The 20809-nt window shown below is 48.4% G+C and overlaps 1 long non-coding RNA gene across 1 annotated transcript; it reads right to left on the reverse strand.

Moving 5' to 3' along the window:
- Positions 1–18547: 18547 nt before the first annotated feature.
- LOC310891080 lies at positions 18548–20568 on the reverse strand. Its single transcript, XR_014577414.1, has 3 exons — positions 19946–20568; positions 19146–19208; positions 18548–18887 (listed from the first exon to the last, which is right to left on the reverse strand). It is a non-coding gene; the product is annotated as an uncharacterized lncRNA (long non-coding RNA).
- Between the last annotated feature and the right edge of the window lie 241 nt (positions 20569–20809).

Here is a 20809-nt window from a genome sequence, read left to right on the forward strand (position 1 = left end):
GCTGCTTTTCACACCATTTTATCATCCCTGATAATTGAAAGTAAGGCCGGGTGGGCTGACCCCACCACCACCACTCCTGGCAGCATGTTTGGTCCACAACGCTAGAATAATTATTTTGCTCCCTCCCGCCCTTACAGCTTCATCATCTGAAAAGATTACAGTCAAAACAATGGCATACACAAATAAAAGTCAAGAGTTGACATAGTAACTCCAGGATTTGGGTATCAACTGTCCGAGAAATCAGAACACCCAGGCTTCACAATGTGCCCAACATCGAGCTGTGCCAAGGGGGGGCGGAAGGAAGAAGCTTTCCGTTTAAGCCTTCAGAGCATCGCTCCATCACTACGTCAATTCACAGCCACCACAGCGTGCCGATGGACATCTTTCTGTGCCAAAAGAAACAAGTGTTTTGTCCTCTTGATATCAAAGGTAGCCACCTATACTTACGGAACTATGCACAAGACCTTAACTCTGACCAGCAGGAAAACTTAGGACAACTGAGTGCAGATCCTGCCAATTTCTACCAGTTCCAACTGTGCTTTAAGTCTCATTGCAAAGCCTCAGTTAGAAAAAGGATCACCTCGGGGTATCCAACAAGAAGAAGAGTTGTTTTCTTTTTTTTTTTTTTTTTTTTTAATATACCATAGGACTATGCAGTTCAATCATCAATCATCTTGGAAAGCTCAAGGAGGAGGTCATCCTCATCCTTCCCTGGGTCCAAGTCGAGCTCGGCTTCCAGTATGCCGTCTGAGAGTTCCCAAAGTAGCATCTCTAAATCCTCGTCTACAGATACGGGCGCGTTGCCTGTGGAACTCAGCCGGCGTGTCCTTGCTTCTTCTAGCTGGGAAGAAGCTGAAGTCGAGCTTGAGAACTCCATTGGCTCCACGGATTCTGCCTGGCTTCCAAGATGTGCTTCAGGTCTTGGCAGAGCAAGGAAGAGAACAATCAGTATATGCCATTTCTTAACGGGAAATCCCTTTTCTGCAAACCGGCTCTTAAAACCGTAGCCAACCCCTCCTGCACTTCAATCTTACCCAGGGATTGTTATTCAATTAACCCAGGGCTACATTTAGAGCCCAATATATTAGCAGGTACATTTTTCAGTTTGGGGGTTTCTCTGTGAAGCCAGAGCACCCGGAGTCTAGCAAAGATGGGAAACCAACATGGCCTCCCGGAAGCCCAGTGTCCGAGAACTACATCTCCCGGCATGCTCTGGGAAAACAATATGGACTCCCGGAAACCCGGTGGCCAAGAACTACATTTCCCAGCACTCCCCAGAAAATTGAGCCTCGCACCTTGCCGTAGGACGCCATTTTTTGCTCTGTTACATTACCGGTTTCGTGTTTATGGAGGGTTTTCCCGCCGTTTTGGGGGGTTTCCCCTCAATTTCGGGTTTTCAGCTCTCCATTTCAGAGTTCTTCCCCGCAATTTTGGGGTTCCTTCCCCTAATTTGGTGCTTCGCCCCCCCCCCGCTTTTGGGGTTCCCCCTCCATTTTGGGGATTCCCCCCAATTCCAAGCCCCCCACAATTTTGGAGGCCCCCACCATCCTTTCTTGGCCTGCCACCCTAATATTAAGGTTCTTTCCCCCAGTGTTGGGGTTCTCACCACATGTTTGAGGTTCCTTCCCTTAATTTGGGGCTTAGCTCCCCGGGATCTGGGGCTTTAACCCCAATTTTGGGGGTCCCCCCCAAGTTTGGGGATTCCTCCCCAGGTCTGGGGGGGGTCCACATTCAATTCTGGAATTTCACACTTCCATTTAAGTCTTCTTCCCCCCAATTTGGGGGTTCACCCACCCAATTTTGGGGGTTCCTCCCCTAATTTGGGGGGGACACAACTGATTTTAGAGTCCCCCACCCTCCTTTTTTGGGTTCCCCCCTTAATATTAAAAGTTCTTCTGCCCAATTTTGGGGGACCCCACAATTTTGACGTTCCTTCCCCTAACTTGGGGCTTCAACCCTTCAATTTTGGGGGGGGCTCCCACCCTCTTATTTTGGCCTTCCGCCCTAATATTAGGCCTAACCCCTAAGAACCTTGACCCCTAACGCTATGGCAACCACAGATCTAACCCTAACCCCTACCCCAACAAACCCTAGAAACCCTAACCCTAAAAACCCTTACAGCCCTAACCCGATAAAATTTACCACACTAAACCCCTGAAGACTGTTCTGGGGGGTCCACATCCAAGTCTGGAATTTCACACTTCCATTTAAGTGTTCTTCCCCCCCAATATGGGGGTTCGCCCACCCAATTTTGGGGGTTCCTCCCCTAATTGGGGGGGACACAACCAATTTTGGGGGGGACACAACCAATTTTGGGGGGGTCCCCCCAATTTTAGAGTCCCCCACCCTCCTTTTTTGGGTTTCCCCCAATATTAAGAGCTCTTCCGCCCAATTTTGGGGGACCCCACAATTTTGACGTTTCTTCCCCTAAATTGGGGCTTCGACCCTTCAATTTTGGGGGGGGCTTCCCCCTTAGTTTGGCCTTCCACCCTAATATTGGGCCTTACCCCTAAGAACCCTGACCCCTAACACTACGGCTCCCACGGATCTAACCCTAACCCCTACCCCAAAAAACCCTAGAAACCCTAACCCTAAAAACCCTTACAGTCCTAACCCGATAAAATTTACCACACTAGACCTACACCTAAAAGCCCTAACCCTAAAAATTAAGACCCTCTAAACCCTAACCCAAAACGTAAAGATTCTCAAAGCCCTAACGCTGGAGACCCTAACCTTAAAAAAAAAAAAAAAAGACCTTAAAACCCTAACCCTAAATACCTGACCATAACTAAAACCCTAAGACCCTAACCCTAAAAACCCTATCACCACTAAAACCACAAAATACTTTAAAACCTTAACACACTAACCCCCAAACCCTAACCCTTATAACTCCAACCCTAACAACCTTAAAATCCTAACCCTAAACCCTGGAAACCCTAACCCTGAAACCCAACCCTAGTGCCTTAGCCCTGAAACCTTAAAACCCTAACACCTTATTAGAAACACTCTGTAACCAATACCATAGGCTCAGGCAAGTATCTCAGTGAGGTAGCATTTTTATTCACGATTGCAATGGCAGGCGTCCCACAAGCCACCTACTAGTTCCATAACACAGTTTATATAATTTTTTTTTTCCTCTCGGTGACCAGGACCCTCCCCAGTTTCCCCATTGACTGAGTAATCCATGTTCACGATCTATCCAGTGCTTCACAGAAAATACACAGCTGCTGGCCTGTTACTAGTCAATTTTATTTTTTTCTTGACTGTTTTCCTCTTTGAGGTGGTAATGTTTCTTACACCGTGATTTCCACCCAATTGCTCTAAGGATTCTGGTTGTCTGCATTTTACAAGGTTGTCTGTTAAGCTTTCTTATCACTGCAAGCATATATCAATACCACCCTCCTTCCCTCTAAACGATGTAACTCTGTGCAAAAACATTTTTATTCCCACAACCTTGATCCCCTTACCCTAAAATCCTTATTCTCTTTAACCGTAACAACTCTAACCACAACCCTAACCCTTCATATCAACCCCCCGACGCTAATGACACTGACTAATGATCCAAACCCCAAACCCCAGGCAACCAACAAAGAAACAGACACAAAGCTGAAAACTACAAAAAAGGCAAAACCCTGGATACAGACCCCAAATCACAAACACGCTACCAAAATGCTACAGAAAAGCCCCAGACGCAGGCCCCAAGCACTACAGCTAGGCCCCAGAAGCTCTAGACACATCCCAAAGCCAAAATGCAATCCCCAAACACTACAGAAAAGCCCCCAAACACCAGACACAGGCTGCAGAAGTCTACAAGCAGGCCCCAGCCACACCCGGATGCAGACCCCAACTGTCCACAAGCAGCTCCCAACCCACCCCCCCCCATGAACTGGACCCCCCCCCACCACCACCCAGATGCATGCCCCAGGCCCCAGGCCTCAGCCCCAGCCCCCACACCCCAGACTCAGGCCCCAAAGGTGTACAACCAGCTCCCAACTGCCCCCCTCAAAGGGAGGCCCCAAAGCCTGCCAGAGGACCCTAGAGCGTACAAGCAGCTCCCAACCCCCCCGGCACAGGCCCCAACCCCCCCCCAGACACAGGCCCCAAAGGTGTACAAGCAACTCCCCATCCTCCCCAGAGGCACGCCCCAAAGGTGTACAAACAGCCCCAACCCCCCAAGACCCAGACCCCTACAGCGTAGAAGCAGCTCCCAACCCCATGCCCCCAAGGCACATGCCCCAACCCCTCCCCCAAGGCAGGCCCTAACAGTGTACAAGCAGCTCCCACCCCCCCCCAGACGCAGGCCCCAAAGGTGTACAAGCAGGCCCCTACAGTATACAAGCAGCTCACAACCACCCCCCCAAAGGCAGGCCCCAAGCCCCTCCAGATGCAAGCCCGAAAGGTTAAAACCAGCTCCAACCCCCTAACCCCCCCCGCCCCGCGCAGACGCAGGCCCCAAAGGTGTACAAGCAGTTCCCAACCCCTCCAAGGCAGGCCCCAAAAGTGTACAGGCAGGCCCCTACAGTGTAGAAACGCTCCAACCCCCCCCGCTTCCACCTCGAGGGAGGCCCTCCCCCCCCAGTATACACGAAGCTCCCAACCCCCTCTCAGAGGAATGCCTAAAAAAGTATACAAGCAGCTCCTAACACCCCCCCCCCCCCCCCAAAAGAGGCAGTCCCCAAAGGTGTACAAGCAGGCCCTCAAATCCCTTAGGTGTACAAGCAGGCCCTTCAGATCCCTTAGCCCCTGCGCCAGCTTTATTGGCGAGCAGCGAGGCTGGGGGAGGAGGGGGGCAAGACAGCCTTAAATAAAATACAAATATAAAAAGTGTTATAAATGGCTGTTATAAATCCAAATAGGATTACAATCAAAGTTTACAATTTATTAAACGAATAGAGGCAAGCAAGCAGCGCTGGGTGCGCCGGGAGTCTCTGCTCCCCCAGGACGCACGCCTGTTACGTAAGGCGGCTGGTTTTGATGCTCCCAGGCTAATACATATTCATTACTACTTCGAGAAGAGGCAGGGTTATTAGAATTGGTTTCCGGAATCCGAAACCCCTCCCAGGGGCGCCTGCGTACCAGTCTCTGGTGGTCTCTCGGGGCTTGCTCGGGCTGAATGCTGGTTGTCTTCCTCTCAGGCTTTTGTCCTTCAATTGTCCTTCAGCTCCCCCTTCCTCCTCGTTTGGGAGCCTCTGCGCCGGATTTCAGAAACTCTAGCAACATCCCCTGCAGTAGTCAGCACTTTTCCCTAAAAACCCCTTTGTTCTCTTATCACCTAGACCCGGGCCTCGATGGTAACCCTTCAAATCCCTTAGTGACACGAATTGCTGGACCATTCCTTACAAAAGGAAGGATAAAATATGTAGAGGAGCAATGGCACCCGCGAAAGCCCAGCGCCGCGGGCAGAGGCAGCGAAGGTTGACGGCAGAACAGTGCTCGGTTTGAACACGGAGAGGGAAAGCGAGGGGAAGGTGGCCGAAGCCGGCCGCAGTCTCTGAGCTCTCCTCCTCCTGATTGTTTTCTCTCAAAGCCATTTCTGTCTGTGTGCGGGCACCCGGAGCCGGCAGAAGTCCCCGTGAAGTCCTTCGGCAGGACGGAGGGCTGCGTGGGCTCCAGTGAGAGAGGGAGTTAGGAGAATCTTATCAAGTAGAGATAGAGCGCTGACAGCGTTAAACTAGGATGCTACTTAGTGTCTTTGCTAACTATGGTGCATTGTGCCAATTAACTAAAGCAAGAAGCCCTGGGCCCCTTACCAAGGTCAGTCTCCTAATAAGAGAGTGAGCCTGTCTTAAGAAACTGGGAGAAACTGGTCCTGCAGATGGACAAGAGCCAAGGAGCAACTGAGTCTGTGCAAAGACAAGAGGTCAACTAGCGGTGACGAAGAAGAGTCATCAATCTTCATGCCCACGACCTCCCGTGCTGCCCAGCGCTGAATAAACATACCTGCTTTACAATCTCACTGATTGTGGAGTCCCTTTTCCGCAAGTCACTAGCAGCGGTTTCTTCCGCAGAGGTTTTCCCAGAGCCGCTTCAAAGCTTCCCTCGCAGAGCTGGGGCGTCGCAGGGGGTCGTCAAAGCACGCGCACACACACACACACACACACACACACACACACAGGCGTTGTTGTCCAAACAGAAAGTATTTACAACAAATTCGACAAGCGGTTTTCCTCTGCCAGCAGCAAATGCCTGAGGGCCCCTACAGCTTCACAAATCATAGCACAAAGAGCCTAAAGTTCCTCTAAAATTTAGGGAAATGATTCAAAATAGATCTGCTAGGGGAAAACGATCACTGGCGGCAGGGTACACAATACACGCGAGTCTCAGCTCTCCTCCGCAGGGTCAGTGCCCACGCCCAAGTGCGACGCTGACGGCACCCGAACATTTGCTGTAGCAGGCAGCAGAGCCAGCAGCTCAGGGGAGCAATTTTAAAAACCAGGAGGCACTTAAACCGACCCTTAATTGACCCAGTTACTGCAGGAGAGTCCCGACTACTCGCCCTGGAGTCCTACTGTCACCAGCAAAAAGCACCAACCAAAGCTTGGGGGAACTTTGGTACAGCACAAGAGAAGGGAGTGGGGGTAGCGTAGCCGTATCGCAGAGCTGCTGCTTTTCACACCATTTTATCATCCCTGATAATTGAAAGTAAGGCCGGGTGGGCTGACCCCACCACCACCACTCCTGGCAGCATGTTTGGTCCACAACGCTAGAATAATTATTTTGCTCCCTCCCGCCCTTACAGCTTCATCATCTGAAAAGATTACAGTCAAAACAATGGCATACACAAATAAAAGTCAAGAGTTGACATAGTAACTCCAGGATTTGGGTATCAACTGTCCGAGAAATCAGAACACCCAGGCTTCACAATGTGCCCAACATCGAGCTGTGCCAAGGGGGGGCGGAAGGAAGAAGCTTTCCGTTTAAGCCTTCAGAGCATCGCTCCATCACTACGTCAATTCACAGCCACCACAGCGTGCCGATGGACATCTTTCTGTGCCAAAAGAAACAAGTGTTTTGTCCTCTTGATATCAAAGGTAGCCACCTATACTTACGGAACTATGCACAAGACCTTAACTCTGACCAGCAGGAAAACTTAGGACAACTGAGTGCAGATCCTGCCAATTTCTACCAGTTCCAACTGTGCTTTAAGTCTCATTGCAAAGCCTCAGTTAGAAAAAGGATCACCTCGGGGTATCCAACAAGAAGAAGAGTTGTTTTCTTTTTTTTTTTTTTTTTTTAATATACCATAGGACTATGCAGTTCAATCATCAATCATCTTGGAAAGCTCAAGGAGGAGGTCATCCTCATCCTTCCCTGGGTCCAAGTCGAGCTCGGCTTCCAGTATGCCGTCTGAGAGTTCCCAAAGTAGCATCTCTAAATCCTCGTCTACAGATACGGGCGCGTTGCCTGTGGAACTCAGCCGGCGTGTCCTTGCTTCTTCTAGCTGGGAAGAAGCTGAAGTCGAGCTTGAGAACTCCATTGGCTCCACGGATTCTGCCTGGCTTCCAAGATGTGCTTGAGGTCTTGGCAGAGCAAGGAAGAGAACAATCAGTATATGCCATTTCTTAACGGGAAATCCCTTTTCTGCAAACCGGCTCTTAAAACCGTAGCCAACCCCTCCTGCACTTCAATCTTACCCAGGGATTGTTATTCAATTAACCCAGGGCTACATTTAGAGCCCAATATATTAGCAGGTACATTTTTCAGTTTGGGGGTTTCTCTGTGAAGCCAGAGCACCCGGAGTCTAGCAAAGATGGGAAACCAACATGGCCTCCCGGAAGCCCAGTGTCCGAGAACTACATCTCCCGGCATGCTCTGGGAAAACAATATGGACTCCCGGAAACCCGGTGGCCAAGAACTATATTTCCCAGCACTCCCCAGAAAATTGAGCCTCGCAGCGTGCCGTAGGACGCCATTTTTTGCTCTGTTACATTACCGGTTTCGTGTTTATGGAGGGTTTTCCCGCCGTTTTGGGGGGTTTCCCCTCAATTTCGGGTTTTCAGCTCTCCATTTCAGAGTTCTTCCCCGCAATTTTGGGGTTCCTTCCCCTAATTTGGTGCTTCGCCCCCCCCCCGCTTTTGGGGTTCCCCCTCCATTTTGGGGATTCCCCCCAATTCCAAGCCCCCCACAATTTTGGAGGCCCCCACCATCCTTTCTTGGCCTGCCACCCTAATATTAAGGTTCTTTCCCCCAATGTTGGGGTTCTCACCACATGTTTGAGGTTCCTTCCCTTAATTTGGGGCTTAGCTCCCCGGGATCTGGGGCTTTAACCCCAATTTTGGGGGTCCCCCCCAAGTTTGGGGATTCCTCCCCAGGTCTGGGGGGGGTCCACATTCAATTCTGGAATTTCACACTTCCATTTAAGTCTTCTTCCCCCCAATTTGGGGGTTCACCCACCCAATTTTGGGGGTTCCTCCCCTAATTTGGGGGGACCCGACCAATTTTGGGGGTCCCCCCCAATTGTAGAGTCCCCCACCCTCCTTTTTTGGGTTCCCCCCTAATATTAAAGAGTTCTTCCGCCCAATGTTGGGGGACCCCACAATTTGGCCGTTCCTTCCCCTAACTTTGGGCTTCAACCCTTCGATTTTGGGGGGGGCTCCCCCCCTCTTATTTTGGCCTTCCGCCCTAATATTAGGCCTAACCCCTAAGAACCTTGACCCCTAAGCCTATGGCAACCACGGATCTAACCCTAACCCCTACCCCAACAAACCCTAGAAACCCTAACCCTAAAAACACTTGCAGCCCTAACCCGATAAAATTTACCACACTAAACCCCTGAAGACTGTTCTGGGGGGTCCACATTCAATTCTGGAATTTCACACTTCCATTTAAGTGTTCTTCCCCCCCAATATGGGGGTTCGCCCACCCAATTTTGGGGGTTCCTCCCCTAATTGGGGGGGACACAACCAATTTTGGGGGGGACACAACCAATTTTGGGGGGGACACAACCAATTTTAGAGTCCCCCACCCTCCTTTTTTGGGTTTCCCCCAATATTAAGAGCTCTTCCGCTCAATTTTGGGGGACCCCACAATTTTGACGTTCCTTCCCCTAACTTTGGGCTTCAACCCTTCAATTTTGGGTGGGCTCCTCCCCTCTTATTTTGGCCTTCCGCCCTAATATTAGGCCTAACCCCTAAGAACCTTGACCCCTAACCCTATGGCAACCACGGATCTAACCCTAACCACTACCCCAACAAACCCTAGAAACCCTAACCCTAAAAACCCTTACAGCCCTAACCCGATAAAAGTTACCACACTAAACCCCTGAAGACTGTTCTGGGGGGTCCACATCCAATTCTGGAATTTCACACTTCCATTTAAGTCTTCTTCCCCCCAATTTGGGGGTTCGCCCACCCAATTTTGGGGGTTCCTCCCCTAATTTGGGGGGGACACAACCGATTTTAGAGTCCCCCACCCTCCTTTTTTGGGTTCCCCCCTAATATTAAAAGTTCTTCCGCCCAATTTTGGGGGACCCCACAATTTTGACGTTCCTTCCCCTAACTTGGGGCTTCAACCCTTCAATTTTGGGGGGGGCTCCCCCCCTCTTATTTTGGCCTTCCGCCCTAATATTAGGCCTAACCCCTAAGAACCTTGACCCCTAAGCCTATGGCAACCACGGATCTAACCCTAACCCCTACCCCAACAAACCCTAGAAACCCTAACCCTAAAAACCCTTACAGCCCTAACCCGATAAAATTTACCACACTAAACCCCTGAAGACTGTTCTGGGGGGTCCACATTCAATTCTGGAATTTCACACTTCCATTTAAGTGTTCTTCCCCCCCAATATGGGGGTTCGCCCACCCAATTTTGGGGGTTCCTCCCCTAATTGGGGGGGACACAACCAATTTTGGGGGGGACACAACCAATTTGGGGGGGTCCCCCCAATTTTAGAGTCCCCCACCCTCCTTTTTTGGGTTTCCCCCAATATTAAGAGCTCTTCCGCCCAATTTTGGGGGACCCCACAATTTTGACGTTTCTTCCCCTAAATTGGGGCTTCGAGCCTTCAATTTTGGGGGGGGCTCCCCCCTTAGTTTGGCCTTCCACCCTAATATTGGGCCTTACCCCTAAGAACCCTGACCCCTAACACTACGGCTCCCACGGATCTAACCCTAACCCCTACCCCAAAAAACCCTAGAAACCCTAACCCTAAAAACCCTTACAGTCCTAACCCGATAAAATTTACCACACTAGACCTACGCCTAAAAGCCCTAACCCTAAAAATTAAGACCCTCTAAACCCTAACCCAAAACGTAAAGATTCTCAAAGCCCTAACGCTGGAGACCCTAACCTTAAAAAAAAAAAAAATAAGACCTTAAAACCCTAACCCTAAATACCTGACCATAACTAAAACCCTAAGACCCTAACCCTAAAAACCCTATCAACACTAAAACCACAAAATACTTTAAAACCTTAACACACTAACCCCCAAACCCTAACCCTTATAACTCCAACCCTAACAACCTTAAAATCCTAACCCTAAACCCTGGAAACCCTAACCCTGAAACCCAACCCTAGTGCCTTAGCCCTGAAACCTTAAAACCCTAACACCTTATTAGAAACACTCTGTAACCAATACCATAGGCTCAGGCAAGTATCTCAGTGAGGTAGCATTTTTATTCACGATTGCAATGGCAGGCGTCCCACAAGCCACCTACTAGTTCCATAACACAGTTTATATAATTTTTTTTTTCCTCTCGGTGACCAGGACCCTCCCCAGTTTCCCCATTGACTGAGTAATCCATGTTCACGATCTATCCAGTGCTTCACAGAAAATACACAGCTGCTGGCCTGTTACTAGTCAATTTTATTTTTTTCTTGACTGTTTTCCTCTTTGAGGTGGTAATGTTTCTTACACCGTGATTTCCACCCAATTGCTCTAAGGATTCTGGTTGTCTGCATTTTACAAGGTTGTCTGTTAAGCTTTCTTATCACTGCAAGCATATATCAATACCACCTTCCTTCCCTCTAAACGATGTAACTCTGTGCAAAAACATTTTTATTCCCACAACCTTGATCCCCTTACCCTAAAATCCTTATTCTCTTTAACCGTAACAACTCTAACCACAACCCTAACCCTTCATATCAACCCCCCGACGCTAATGACACTGACTAATGATCCAAACCCCAAACCCCAGGCAACCAACAAAGAAACAGACACAAAGCTGAAAACTACAAAAAAGGCAAAACCCTGGATACAGACCCCAAATCACAAACACGCTACCAAAATGCTACAGAAAAGCCCCAGACGCAGGCCCCAAGCACTACAGCTAGGCCCCAGAAGCTCTAGACACATCCCAAAGCCAAAATGCAATCCCCAAACACTACAGAAAAGCCCCCAAACACCAGACACAGGCTGCAGAAGTCTACAAGCAGGCCCCAGCCACACCCGGATGCAGACCCCAACTGTCCACAAGCAGCTCCCAACCCACCCCCCCCCATGAACTGGACCCCCCCCCACCACCACCCAGATGCATGCCCCAGGCCCCAGGCCTCAGCCCCAGCCCCCACACCCCAGACTCAGGCCCCAAAGGTGTACAACCAGCTCCCAACTGCCCCCCTCAAAGGGAGGCCCCAAAGCCTGCCAGAGGACCCTAGAGCGTACAAGCAGCTCCCAACCCCCCCGGCACAGGCCCCAACCCCCCCCCAGACACAGGCCCCAAAGGTGTACAAGCAACTCCCCATCCTCCCCAGAGGCACGCCCCAAAGGTGTACAAACAGCCCCAACCCCCCAAGACCCAGACCCCTACAGCGTAGAAGCAGCTCCCAACCCCATGCCCCCAAGGCACATGCCCCAACCCCTCCCCCAAGGCAGGCCCTAACAGTGTACAAGCAGCTCCCACCCCCCCCAGACGCAGGCCCCAAAGGTGTACAAGCAGGCCCCTACAGTATACAAGCAGCTCACAACCACCCCCCCAAAGGCAGGCCCCAAGCCCCTCCAGATGCAAGCCCGAAAGGTTAAAACCAGCTCCAACCCCCTAACCCCCCCCGCCCCACGCAGACGCAGGCCCCAAAGGTGTACAAGCAGTTCCCAACCCCTCCAAGGCAGGCCCCAAAAGTGTACAGGCAGGCCCCTACAGTGTAGAAACGCTCCAACCCCCCCCGCTTCCACCTCGAGGGAGGCCCTCCCCCCCCAGTATACACGAAGCTCCCAACCCCCTCTCAGAGGAATGCCTAAAAAAGTATACAAGCAGCTCCTAACACCCCCCCCCCCCCCCCAAAAGAGGCAGTCCCCAAAGGTGTACAAGCAGGCCCTCAAATCCCTTAGGTGTACAAGCAGGCCCTTCAAATCCCTTAGCCCCTGCGCCAGCTTTATTGGCGAGCAGCGAGGCTGGGGGGGGAGGGGGGCAAGACAGCCTTAAATAAAATACAAATATAAAAAGTGTTATAAATGGCTGTTATAAATCCAAATAGGATTACAATCAAAGTTTACAATTTATTAAACGAATAGAGGCAAGCAAGCAGCGCTGGGTGCGCCGGGAGTCTCTGCTCCCCCAGGACGCACGCCTGTTACGTAAGGCGGCTGGTTTTGATGCTCCCAGGCTAATACATATTCATTACTACTTCGAGAAGAGGCAGGGTTATTAGAATTGGTTTCCGGAATCCGAAACCCCTCCCAGGGGCGCCTGCGTACCAGTCTCTGGTGGTCTCTCGGGGCTTGCTCGGGCTGAATGCTGGTTGTCTTCCTCTCAGGCTTTTGTCCTTCAATTGTCCTTCAGCTCCCCCTTCCTCCTCGTTTGGGAGCCTCTGCGCCGGATTTCAGAAACTCTAGCAACATCCCCTGCAGTAGTCAGCACTTTTCCCTAAAAACCCCTTTGTTCTCTTATCACCTAGACCCGGGCCTCGATGGTAACCCTTCAAATCCCTTAGTGACACGAATTGCTGGACCATTCCTTACAAAAGGAAGGATAAAATATGTAGAGGAGCAATGGCACCCGCGAAAGCCCGGCGCCGCGGGCAGAGGCAGCGAAGGTTGACGGCAGAACAGTGCTCGGTTTGAACACGGAGAGGGAAAGCGAGGGGAAGGTGGCCGAAGCCGGCCGCAGTCTCTGAGCTCTCCTCCTCCTGATTGTTTTCTCTCAAAGCCATTTCTGTCTGTGTGCGGGCACCCGGAGCCGGCAGAAGTCCCCATGAAGTCCTTCGGCAGGACGGAGGGCTGCGTGGGCTCCAGTGAGAGAGGGAGTTAGGAGAATCTTATCAAGTAGAGATAGAGCGCTGACAGCGTTAAACTAGGATGCTACTTAGTGTCTTTGCTAACTATGGTGCATTGTGCCAATTAACTAAAGCAAGAAGCCTTGGGCCCCTTACCAAGGTCAGTCTCCTAATAAGAGAGTGAGCCTGTCTTAAGAAACTGGGAGAAACTGGTCCTGCAGATGGACAAGAGCCAAGGAGCAACTGAGTCTGTGCAAAGACAAGAGGTCAACTAGCGGTGACGAGGAAGAGTCATCAATCTTCATGCCCACGACCTCCCGTGCTGCCCAGCGCTGAATAAACATACCTACTTTACAATCTCACTGATTGTGGAGTCCCTTTTCCGCAAGTCACTAGCAGCGGTTTCTTCCGCAGAGGTTTTCCCAGAGCCGCTTCAAAGCTTCCCTCGCGGAGCTGGGGCGTCGCAGGGGGTCGTCAAAGCACGCACACACACACACACACACACACACACACACACACAGGCGTTGTTTTCCAAACAGAAAGTATTTACAACAAATTCGACAAGCGGTTTTCCTCTGCCAGCAGCAAATGCCTGAGGGCCCCTACAGCTTCACAAATCATAGCACAAAGAGCCTAAAGTTCCTCTAAAATTTAGGGAAATGATTCAAAATAGATCTGCTAGGGGAAAACGATCACTGGCGGCAGGGTACACAATACACGCGAGTCTCAGCTCTCCTCCGCAGGGTCAGTGCCCACACCCAAGTGCGACGCTGACGGCACCCGAACATTTGCTGTAGCAGGCAGCAGAGCCAGCAGCTCAGGGGAGCAATTTTAAAAACCAGGAGGCACTTAAACCAACCCTTAATTGACCCAATTACTGCAGGAGAGTCCCGACTACTCGCCCTGGAGTCCTACTGTCACCAGCAAAAAGCACCAACCAAAGCTTGGGGGAACTTTGGTACAGCACAAGAGAAGGGAGTGGGGGTAGCGTAGCCGTATCGCAGAGCTGCTGCTTTTCACACCATTTTATCATCCCTGATAATTGAAAGTAAGGCCGGGTGGGCTGACCCCACCACCACCACTCCTGGCAGCATGTTTGGTCCACAACGCTAGAATAATTATTTTGCTCCCTCCCGCCCCTACAGCTTCATCATCTGAAAAGATTACAGTCAAAACAATGGCATACACAAATAAAAGTCAAGAGTTGACATAGTAACTCCGGGATTTGGGTATCAACTGTCCGAGAAATCAGAACACCCAGGCTTCACAATGTGCCCAACATCGAGCTGTGCCAAGGGGGGGCGGAAGGAAGAAGCTTTCCGTTTAAGCCTTCAGAGCATCGCTCCATCACTACGTCAATTCACAGCCACCACAGCGTGCCGATGGACATCTTTCTGTGCCAAAAGAAACAAGTGCTTTGTCCTCTTGATATCAAAGGTAGCCACCTATAGTTACGGAACCATGCACAAGACCTTAACTCTGACCAGCAGGAAAACTTAGGACAACTGAGTGCAGATCCTGCCAATTTCTACCAGTTCCAACTGTGCTTTAAGTCTCATTGCAAAGCCTCAGTTAGAAAAAGGATCACCTCGGGGTATCCAACAAGAAGAAGAGGTTTTTTTTGTTGTTGTTGTTTTTTTTTTTTTTAATATACCATAGGACTATGCAGTTCAATCATCAATCATCTTGGAAAGCTCAAGGAGGAGGTCATCCTCATCCTTCCCTGGGTCCAAGTCGAGCTCGGCTTCCAGTATGCCGTCTGAGAGTTCCCAAAGTAGCATCTCTAAATCCTCGTCTACAGATACGGGCGTGTTGCCTGTGGAACTCAGCCGGCGTGTCCTTGCTTCTTCTAGCTGGGAAGAAGCTGAAGTCGAGCTTGAGAACTCCATTGGCTCCACGGATTCTGCCTGGCTTCCAAGATGTGCTTGAGGTCTTGGCAGAGCAAGGAAGAGAACAATCAGTATATGCCATTTCTTAACGGGAAATCCCTTTTCTGCAAACCGGCTCTTAAAACCGTAGCCAACCCCTCCTGCACTTCAATCTTACCCAGGGATTGTTATTCAATTAACCCAGGGCTACATTTAGAGCCCAATATATTAGCAGGTACATTTTTCAGTTTGGGGGTTTCTCTGTGAAGCCAGAGCACCCGGAGCCTAGCAGAGATGGTTCAATTTTTGTAGCAAGAGGCACTTTGCCACCTTGCTTAATTTTCCTGTAAAAATGTTAAGAAGTCTCCATCTGCAAATATCTGTTTACTAAGTTGGTCATTTTTCCCACGGCACACTCAGCAGAGTTTGCTCCCCACTACAGGAAGCTGATCTGCAGCCATCACTTCCCTCTGCTCTCCCTGCACTCTTGTCACCTTGTATGTTTGTTCGGGTGGCATTCTTGAGGACCAAAAGGCAGAGGACACTACTCATCATTTATCACCTCACAAGGAAGTAGAAGAACTTCACCTCATCCTCATTTAGGTATTCAGACAGAGCAAGAAGTCACTGGAAAGCTGTACCGACTTGCAGCATTTAAAGAAAGTAAGTCTAATTAAGCATTCCTTCTAGCTGCTAGAAAGTCATTTCACGTGACTTATTCCTCTGATGGATTTGGGCTTTAATTATCTCAGAACCCTCCTTTTTTCCCCACCTGTGACAGAACTTATGTTTCACTGGGGATATACACCGATTGAGAAAAAGAACAAGTTGTGGTCATCACCTGTTTTGGGGATTTTCTTCAAGTCTGGTGGCTGGGACGTGCTCCAGCGTGGCTGGAACAGCCTAGAAAGCAGCAAAACAGTGTTTAGGACTCATGGGTAAAAGATTCCTTACTAGCTTTTTCCTCCATGCTGCTTCTCCTCTGGCATTGCGGAGCCTTAGCCAAAATACAAAACCAAGGTGCTCCTGAAGAAAGTTAATATTCACTTGGAGGTTACTAATGATCTTGTGTCTTTTAAGAACACAGCATTAATGGACAAAATCCTCCACACCAGAGAAATCACAGAATCACAGAGGACTAAGTAAATAGTGCCATTAATCTAATAAATATGGAAGGGTACTACAAGAATTCTGTAGGCAGCTACTGGATTTAAAAGGAAACAGAAGGCCTGTAGAACATTTGAGTTTTCCATCTTTTCTCCTAGAGGAGGGTATAAATTTTACAAGGGATCCATTTCTGCATTAGCCCCTGTCCTTACCATAGCTGCTTTTTTGGCTGGAGGTCCCATTGTGTCAGCGTCGGAGGCAGTCCGTGGTTTCACAGCTGCTACAGCAGAGGGAAAACTGCCAGGTGCCTTACGTTTCAGTGCCTTCTTCTTGGGGGAAGCGACTTTCCCATCCCAAGGCTTCGCAAACATGTTAAAGTTGGCTAGAGTAAAAGGAAGAGAGAACTGATACAGTCTTGCTCTGCCTCATGAAAAATCCACGTTCTCTTCCTCATTTCCACGGCCCTTCTACACAGTTAACTGTATTTGGCCAGCAGAATTACACTGCCATTGCCTGGATTCTCAGCAATATCTTCCACATAGTAAACTCCGTCTACCAACAATCCATACAAAGGAACAAAGAAAGTGAATGGCTACAGTAAATCATAATCCAGGACGAGGGAAACTCAGACACAGAGCGATCCCAAGTGCAAGCAATACTCTAAGACGTTGTATGAAGTCTAGTAAGATTCACAAATGTTGACAGCTTTTGTATTTAAAGTCTTGCTCCCTCTAGGAAAGGAAAAGCAGCAGGTATAGTAAGACAAGAGAGTGTATGCAACTGTTGTACCAGCTTCCTCTCCCCTGCAGTGATGTCCCACAAAATTTATTAAGTTGTTCTACAAAATCCAAATTTGTAGAGTCATATTCTAGTCTCCCATTCCTGACCTAACGTCTGGCTGGCAGGAGAAGAAACGAAAGAAAGCTGGGTACTTGTTTTCTTTGTGTGTTTATTTCCTCGTGTCCCGTGAGACAGAGAGAAAGGCTACAATGTGCAGTGCATGCAGCCTTTAAGCCCTCCTTATCTCCCTCACACAATCTCATTTTACAAAGTTGATATAATGTTAACAACGAGGCCTTTGATCCTCTGTCATTTTTGACAGAAACTGGCCCCCCACATTAAGATGCTGATGCATGCTTTACAAACACATACACGTGTCAAGCTAAGCAACACATGCCAAAGAGGAAGGTGAACTTGAACTCAACACAGGGAGGACTTCATACCATAAACAGATGGCAGAAAAAAACAGAATACCAAAATTAGACTAAAAAGCCCCTCAATGTGTTAATTTTCTAGTGGGAAATACAGAATACCATCACGTAATTAACGAAAACAGACATGGTTGCACGTTCTGGCCCTTCTTTGCCTTTGAACTTTGTAGCCTTAAACTCTTTTATCCTCCGCATTGAAGGAAAAAGCAAAGCAGATCCTGAGCAAATGGAACTTGCTCAATATGGGAAGCACCTCACCGGGGCAGGTATTAAAGCATCTTATTACCTGATAGCTTTGTGTTCCATAACGATTTCTGCCCGGCTGGGGCAGGTCCAGGTTGTGCTGGGGGAGCTGGCACATTTCCTCCACTCTGCTGCATCCGCAGAGCTTTCTCGCGCTTTATTTCTTCCAGGGTTTTAACACGCACTTCTCCTTCTGGCTTGGCTTTACCTGCCGGCTCCTTCGACTGCACTTTGCTGGGCCCGGAAAGAGTGAGCACACTCTGCTTCTTGGGCTCACCCTCAATTTTTGCCCCTGCGCTGGGATCTTTGGTTTTACCATGCCATTCAGCCTGGGCTTTGGCTTGACTTTCTCGAAGAGCTCTCTCACGATGGATTTCCTCCAGTGTTTTCACATGGATCTCTCCCTTTGGCTTAGCAGCCTTCCCTGTCATCATCAAGAAATGAGAAGCACCAGCATTTAAAGAGAGTCCAACAATAGTTTAAGTCTCCAAAATTTGTCACAGTACTAAGGAAAACTAAGCCTGAGCGTTCCCAATAACCCATCTTAGGACAATAGCCTAACATTCTCCTCCTCCTCTGAGCCACTTGTTGTATTTTGAAGACCAGCCCTATCCAGAGAGAGTTGCTACACAGAAATGCTAGTTTACTTGATTACTTTTTCAGACTGCATTTCAAATTCCTGCTCCCGGCAGTGGCTCTATTCTAATTGTATATGATGGTTCACAGAAGCAGCTTAAAACCTTGACAAGGCACAAGCGGAAAATAAACACACACCTAGAGGCAGATTTCTGATAGTGGCTGTCAGAAGAGCTTCAGCACTCGAGCAAGAGGAACCAGTTCTTTGTTTTCATTTGAATTCCTTTTTAGGGCTGTATGAAAACGGTCTAAGTTCACGGAAAGGAAGAAGGAGAAAGTATATTTAATAGCCAGTTGTTACCTTTCGCAGTACTAGTGCGTTGAGAAGGTAATCCTAGTCTCTCCTTCACAGACTTGGGAACTTGAACTGCAAAACAGAAAAAGACCAAATTAGGGAGGCTGCATAAACGTCAACTTTGTGTTCACATTCGAAAACAAGGCAGGAAAGGTAACTTTGAATCCCGGTGATTAAGACCTCAGCCAACATGCAAAAAGAAACATCGCAGGAAAAGGACAAACAGAGAGCCTAAATACAAAACCCGTGAATCACATCCAGATGCCTGTTTAGTAGCTGTACCTCTCTTTGGTGCTTTGTCAGCATTTCCCGGAACCTCCACCTTCTTCCCCAGCCTTTCAGCAAGGCTGCGCTTCACGGGAAGGGCGCTTACATCAGCTTCAGACAGAGAAAACAAGGAATATTTTAAGAACATTTCTTTGCAGGAAGATTTGAGAACAGTCAACCACAAGCTTCTATTTTTCAAGCATATTTTCATAAAATTGCCTTTCAGCTGCTAAATGGTTTTTTTGCCATTTCTGCAGTCAACACAGATCTCCACTGCAACGCATTTTCCTCTCACACGTCAAAAATACTCTTCGATGCAGTCATATAGAGAAGGCGGCACCTAAATAACAGCTCATAAAAAGTTCTTACCCACGGAGGCTTTCCGTTTTCCTTGTTTCTCAGCAAGATCTAGTCGAACCACAGGTTCCTCCCCTAAAACAAAAGTAAAATTTTTCTATTTCATAGAGACCAGTAGCCAATAGAAATAGTATACTGTTAGCCCATGTCCAAAAAAACCCAGCAAGACACTGTTTTGACAGCTAAACCACACAAACTCATATTACAACTATAATTAACTTAGAAAAAGTATCCATAGTCTCAGTGTTTGCCTCAAATTCCAGCTGAATGTAGTTGAGAATGAATCTGAGTCTGCTTGACAGCTATACTTTGTGCAGAACAGAGCTGCATAAGCAAGCAGAATATTATTAGGTACAAATGCTGAGAAATATTCCTTTCTAAGGTGAATGTCTATGAGTAAAAGTACTTCTTCACTTCTTTCCCTTTCAAAGGAATTTGCACAACTCTAAACAATATAATTTATACACAGACTCCTATCGCACTACTGTCCACACGTGCCACTGTCAGCCTCTTTAAAGCTTCAGAAATTGCTTCTTACATAGCACTGTCCTCTAGAGCTCTTTCTTCTCGTTACTCTCCTGTTTTTCAGTTATCCCCCTATTTGCATACTGACACATTTTTTTCTTTCTCCTGCTACTGCACTTAACCTGAGCACCAAAGCTTTCCAGTACAACCAGGGACTTTCAGCATAAAAGCATGTTTTGAACAGAAGGCGGCAGCACCAGGAGGCTAACAGGGGTGAATTGCCTTCCTTCTTGCTTAACCTTCCAGTTTAGGAGTAATGAAATCAAAACAAAAGCATTAATTATTACCTTCCTCTGTAGACAGTGTCACAGTTCTCACCACTGTCCGGACATTTTCCTTTTCCGGAGCAGGAAAAATCATAGAATCGACGGGAGGAAGAGAAGATCTTGAAGGACCTTCTGCTCAGAGCAAGCAAAACATAAGGAAGTTTACCAAACAGAAAAAACTATCACGAAGAACAAAAAACTGTAATTATTCATTACTGTCAAACATACAGTGACCAGAGCATGCAAATAAGAGAGGTGACTAATTTGCCTCTGGTTGCCCTTGGAATTCCCATCTAGAATACCAGCTGGCTGAGAATCAGGTTGCTCGATGCCCCCAGCTAAACATGGAAGTCTATCCCTCAAGCAGCTCCCAGCCACCATCACCTGCCATTCTGAAGCCAATCAAATTTCACTTCTTTGGCAAATAGTTGGATTCACCAAAGCATAGCCAGCTACCCGGTATTACTGGAAGAATTTTTTTTTGAAAGAAAAATCATCACACAGGATGAAGGTGAAGAGGGTAAGAAAGTAGGGAATATTAACTCACCACCGTGTCTCTTAGTTTTTTCCTTCATTTTCTGCAATTTGATTTCTTCAAGTGTTTTTATTCCAAAATTCAGACCGTCCTCTGAAAACAGAAAACAGTTAATGAGACTAAGGCTTAGAGGCACTCACTGAGGACCACAGATCCTCAGGCTTCTTAGTGCTCAGGAACTTTCAGAAGTATTTAGAATAAACCCTGTCAACACTCCTCACAAGTGAAACAACCATAGAATCAATGGCATTTTGCCCCTCCTTTCACCCTTCAGGGTAAAAACTGTAGTTTTAATTTTAATCCATTTACGTGATATTAGATCCCTCTATCGTTAGATATGGCTTTCAACA

The sequence above is a fragment of the Anser anser genome (assembly GCF_964211835.1).
Source record: "Anser anser genome assembly, contig: HAP1_SCAFFOLD_192, whole genome shotgun sequence".
Taxonomy (NCBI): domain Eukaryota; kingdom Metazoa; phylum Chordata; class Aves; order Anseriformes; family Anatidae; genus Anser; species Anser anser.